This window comes from Spinacia oleracea, chromosome 2 (genome assembly GCF_020520425.1).
Source record: "Spinacia oleracea cultivar Varoflay chromosome 2, BTI_SOV_V1, whole genome shotgun sequence".
Taxonomy (NCBI): Eukaryota; Viridiplantae; Streptophyta; class Magnoliopsida; order Caryophyllales; family Amaranthaceae; genus Spinacia; species Spinacia oleracea.
Genome location: NC_079488.1, coordinates 74370652 through 74376899, shown reverse-complemented (window position 1 = coordinate 74376899; position 6248 = coordinate 74370652). Strand labels below are relative to the sequence as shown.

The window sequence follows — 6248 nt, the reverse complement described above, 5'->3', positions numbered from 1 at the left end:
ACAGATCAACCGTTGAAACGGCCGTTTGCCAATCTAGAAGCGTCCGGCAGAATGCTCAATTGGGCAATCGAGCTCAATGCATTCGATATCTCATATGAACCCAGAAAGGAAATAAAAGGGCAGGCATTTGCTGACTTTATTTTAGAAATGACTAGGCCTGCTTACATGAAAAATGACAAGAAATAATAGATAATCCATGTAGATGGGTCCGCCACCCAAAATGGGTGTGGAGCCGGCATCATCTGCGAATCACCAGAGGGGGACATATATGAGTATGCCATGCGTTTTAATTTTCAGGCGTCAAACAATGAGGCTGAGTACGAAGCTTTGATATGTGGAATCCAAATGAGCAAAGCAACAGGGGCAGAAGAGATTCTGGTTTTATCTGACTCTCAGCTAATTGTCAGCGAAGTAAAGGGAGAATATGAAGCAAAGGACGACTCCATGATAAAATACTTGGAAATCGTCCGCCAAGAGATACAACCATTGACTAATTTTGAGGTGCGACATATACCCAGGGCTGAGAACAAAAAAGCAGACGCCCTGTCCAAGTTAGCCAGCTCTGCGTCCTGCGACACCCCGCGGCATGTATTTTGGGAAGTAAAACAAACTAAAAGCATCGATGTTGTGGGGATACCTATCCTAGACCGGACGGCCACCTGGATGGACGACATAGTCAACTTCAAAATGAATGGGATACTCCCTGAAGATCCCAAGCAGGTAGAAAGGCTGCAAAAGAAATGCACCTGGTTCGAGATGTGGAATGGGACCTTATACAAGAAAGCCTTCTCACGGCCTCTTCTCCGCTGTGTAACCCCAGAAAAGGGGCATGAAGTTCTGGAGGACCTGCATCAAGGGTTATGCAGCTCTCACATAGGGGGGGAGGGCCTTGGCGGAAAAAGCTCTAAGAACTGGGTATTACCGGCCCAATCTCAAGGAAGACGCACTTGACTTGGTTAACCGATGCGATAAATGCCAACGATTTGCTCATCTAATTCGATGGACGGCTGAGAAGCTAACACCCATTACAAGTCCCATACCATTTGCTAAATGAGCGATGGATTTATTAGGCCCTTACACAACGGCCCCAGGAGGAGTGCGCTATGTGATAGTAGTTGTTGATTACTTCACTAAATGGGTAGAAGCCGAAGCCCTGAAAAACACCAAGGCACAGGATGTGAGAGCCTTCATTTGGAAAAACGTCATCACTCGATTTGGTGTCCCTCAATCCATTGTCTTTGATAATGGGCCACAATTCAAGACGCCCAAGTTAGAAAACTGGTTAGCCGATCATGGCATCACGGTATGTTTCGCGTCAGTAGGCCGTCCCCAAGCAAATGGACAGGTGGAGGCATTCAACAAAATCATTTCTAAAGGTATGAAAAAGAAGCTTGATGAGGCTAAAGGTTTGTGGGCTGACGAGTTACCCAATGTCCTATGGTCCATACGAACTACGACAAAAAAATCCACAAGAGAAACACCCTTTTTATTAGCATACGGAGATGAAGTCGTCCTGCCAATAGAAATGTGTGAGCCAACTCTGCGCGTAATGTTATTTGATGAAAATGAAAATTGGGAGATGATGAAGGCGGCTTTGGATTTCCTACCATAAACCAGAGGGAACGCGGCTCTAAGACATCAACTTTACAAACTGCGAATGACTAGAGAGTACAACAAAAAGGTCTCTAGAAGAATCCTAAAAGTTGGAGATTTGGTACTAAGGAAGATGGAAGCCGTTGGACGTGCTAATGAACAAGGGAAACTCACTCCCACCTGGAAAGGTCCGTATGAGGTCTATGAGGAAGTTCGTGATGGAACTTACCGAATCCAAGATATGCAGGGGCGTCCAATTCTACGTACCTGGAATGCAGACAACTTAAAGCAATACTTTTTCTAAGTTTGAAATCCATGTTTTCTTGTTAATTTACTATCATCTTGTAAGAATGAAGACGTCCATACAAAAGAAGCATCAGTTAGCATGGCTTGATAAGTTTTAATGAAAGCTCTCCCTACAAGCCGGACTTGCAGGGGAATCTTTATTTGTGTCACATACATAACTCAATGACCCAAAAGCGGCCCAAACAATAAACATTCTCCTAAGAATAAAAGACTAGTCGTTTAAAGGCCTAAGAAGTGGCCCAGATTAGCACCCTCACTAGGCTGATCACCTAGAACACAGGGCATACACATTCCAAAAAGCTATATAAAATAGCTAAAGACCTTAGCAAAAAGCACCAAAGCAAAGTATTGCCGTCCCTGTTCAAGGGGGAAGGCTATATTAAGTTGAACTAACCAACACAATAAAAAGTAAACAGGAACATCAAACTAGATAAGGCAAAAGACAAAGCGTCCATTTTAGGACGTCTGTTCATATCAATAAGTCAGTTATATTACAAATTATATACAAAGAGGCCTTAAGGAAGGTGTCACAAAAACATATATTATTCTCTATATTATATTTAGCCATATATATCTTATGTTTATGGTTAGTAGAAGTATTAGACAATCAAGTTAATTGATTTAGGTAATCAAGTTAATTGTTTTGAGAGGATTATACTCCTAAATTGTAGCCATGATATTAAAGTATTTTTTTCTTTTGGTTTAGAGTAAGCTGATTCAGTTTGTAAATTGGATTTCCTTCTTTGTTAAAATTTCAATGTTGAAAATTAATAATTTTGCTTAAATAATGTAGATGGTAGTTTAGTAACATTGTTAGGTGACACCAAAAGTGGATTTACTCAAACACCCTCAGCTCTTCACTTATATAATAGAGATTCCCACTTACTTTTCTTCTCTATTCATTTCTCTCTCTTTCTTTTACTTTATTTATAAAGGAGAATCTCATTTATTTAATACTCTATCCGTTTCGAAATAATATGGACACTTTGACTTTTGACACTATTCACAAATTTTAATTTGACCATCATTTGTGATTTATGGATAAGGAAAAATATAGTCATGTGGGGTCTTGTTTGATTCGTCTCGATATATACTTTCGGAATACAACTTTTTATAAATTTTACGAATACAAAATTAGAGATATTAATATTCAAACATTTACATTGGCAAGCATACAAAGGTAAAATGTCCCCATTATTTCAAAACAGATGTAGTATTTTCTCTTACACTCAATCATTACAATATTTCAACTTTCTTAATTTCCTCCCCGATTCAAAACAGGAAGAACAAAAGGGAAACGAAAGAAGTAATTCTTAAAAATCAGATAAAATTAAATCATATCATATCTGAAAAAATAAGTTCAGACAAGATCAGAAGAAATAAGGTAAATTAAACATGGCCTAAGTCATCCTATTGATCATTTATATTTGACTTGTGAATATTATCATATCTCATTTGGAAGTATATTTGAATCATTTATATAATCTTCTTTAGCAATCAAGATTAGGTAAGCATTTTACTTGTTTAATTTACTTCATTTTGATGTTATACCTCTATTCTTGGCCCCACGAAAATGATCCATGGATACCTTTTGACCAAATGAAAATTTATACGTATAAGATGGCCATCATTAATTAATAAGATTTTATTTACGATTATTTGCACCAATCATCTAGCATTTTCTTGAATATGTATATGTACTACGTAAGTACGTATATAGTCTTAGTTATCTAAATTCTAAGATTAACAGTCAGTCATTGGTTTCGCAAAAAAAAAAAAAGATTAACAAGTAATGTTGCTTTGCAATGGTGAAAATTTCAAGTTAATTGGCCAAAAAGCCTCTTAACATATTTCTGCCTATTTTCAGCTGAAAAGATTAAAAAATTGGTAAAAAGAATGTTGACAGTGGGATTTGAACCCACGCCCTTTCGGACCAGAACCTTAATCTGGCGCCTTAGACCAACTCGGCCATATCAACTTGTTGTTAGTTGACCTTTTGGTTAATATTTATTAAAGTTCAATCATTATTTTTTCTTTTTCAGAATGTGTTTAAAACCCTTTTGTTATACTTCGCATACAACTCCCTTTTTAGGGTTCTTAAGTGTGCGGAGTGAGCGATGATACAGGCCCCCTAAAGTTCGGATATAATAAGTTTTTTAAATATTAACAAAAATAAAATTGTAGTAGTGGTTTTAATCGAATAAGGGAATCATTTTGAGAAATTATACAGGGCTCATAATTGTGATGTCATTGTATTCCCGATACTAGATACGTGTGTTGTCTTGCCGGTTTCTTACTTTGAGTAATGTATTTTGTTAATTGCACTTAAAAGAGTTAGACATTACCCTATCAAAAAGAGGTTAAAAACCTAAAATTTTTAATTTTGCTTACGGATTAAAATCAAATTGGTGACTTAATGTGTGTATGAATGTACAGTGGCGGAGCCAGAAAATTAATGTTGGGGGCAAGAAAAAAATATGAAATGACATAGTTATATTGTCGTAAGTAGGATTTGAACCCTTGGCCAAAGAGCCAAAATGAGTTAATTTACCAATGAATAACCACCGAAACAAAGAGCATTTAATGATGAATTTTACTCCCTCCGTCCCGGAATACTCGACCCGGTTTGACCGGCACAGAGTTTAAGGGACTTGAATTGACTTATTTAATTTAATAGGTAGTAGTTGATAGTGGGGTATTATTTTAATGTAGTTAGTGAGAGGTGGGTTAAAAGGTGGGGTTGGGGGAGAGTAGGGGTTGAATTTTTAATTATTTTTTGTATGGAGTAAGGGGTAGGTGGGTTAATAGGGGTGGAGTGAGAAATAATATAATATTGTTAGAATATTTCCATTTTTAGAAACAGGTCAAGTATTAAGGGACGGCCCGATAAGGAAAACAGGTCAAGTATTCCGGGACTGAGGGAGTAGTATTTAACACTATAAATTTGTTTTTTTCAATTGTTGGGTTGGGGGGGGGGGGGGGGGGGGGGGGGGGGCTACCCCTATCTACACCATTGTGAATGTACTAGTATTCTGTGCACGCAATGCGTGCAGATATTTTTAAAACTATGATTTGATATATACGCAAGTATGCTCTAACGTTTTATAAAAATTTTAACAATTTTTATAAGTGTATTATTGATATCTTATGTGGACACCTAAGTGCTAAGTTATTAAACTAAAGTTTGATCATAATGAACTAAAATAATACTTCAATGCCTTTCTTCTCTAATTTGTTAATTGAAACATAGTCCTATATAACGCTACACATTCTTAAAAGTATGTACATTTTCTAAAACATGTAAGAAAATTTATTTAAAACTAAAGGAAAAAATATACATATTTATATGTAATAAAATCTATTTAGGAAGAATTAATGTAATAACAAATTAACTAAAATAAACGTAAAAGATTGTTTTTTTACTTGTTCATATTTTTTTTGCGTTTTTTGCCGCAAAGTGCTTGTTTATAAAATTAGGGTATAATTAAGAGTAAGACTAAGTTAATTTTGAAATAAAAAAATATAAGATTGAAGGGATGAATTCCAACTTTTTTAACTTCATTAATAATTGCGTTAATGTTTTCTATAGGAATTAAATTAAATTGTTGTTGACTTTTGGTTGTCACGTGCATTTAAATTTCACTTTTACAATATGACATTAATTATCAGTTTTAGAATTATTATAATTAAATTAAATTAAAACTTGTTAAGAGTATTATAGTCTATTCCATAGGGGGACATCAAAAGGCCATTTACTAAAATGACCTCATAAATTCCCTTGTAAAATAGATATATATATATATATATATATATATATATATATATATATATATATATATATATACTAGTATAGTACCCGTGCGATGCACGGTTTACATATTTCAACTTTAAGTGCAAAGGTAAATTAATTGTGAAAAAAAAAACATAGAAAAATACGTAGATTTTTTTATTCATTTTCATGCATCACCCATAATTTCATGTTAGGTATAAAAATCAATTATCATCATATACTATGAAAATTGTCAATTCTAAACCTAAATCGTTGAACCCGCTTGGTTGATCCCATCGTTTATAACCCGAACCGTAAATAACCTGTGAGCTGGAACCCAAAACCTAATCCGATTATATTTAACCCAAACCGACCCGAAAATATTAACCCGATTAAGATACTAAACCCGATAACCAACCGTTCCGCAACAACCGACTCGTTTCAACCCGAACTGAATGGATCCAAAATTCGTTAATGACTCAATTTGTTTCAATTGAACCGTTTGAACCCGAGGAAAACTCGTTTACAACCCAAATTGTTTTAGCTCGTAACCCGCTTAATCTGAATCGTTTAAAACTAC

At 35.4% G+C, this 6248-nt stretch overlaps 1 non-coding gene across 1 annotated transcript; it reads right to left on the bottom strand.

The window, feature by feature from the left end:
* Positions 1-3796: 3796 nt before the first annotated feature.
* TRNAL-AAG (transfer RNA leucine (anticodon AAG)) lies at positions 3797-3877 on the bottom strand. Its single transcript has one exon. It is a non-coding gene; the product is annotated as a tRNA-Leu (tRNA).
* Positions 3878-6248: the final 2371 nt, after the last annotated feature.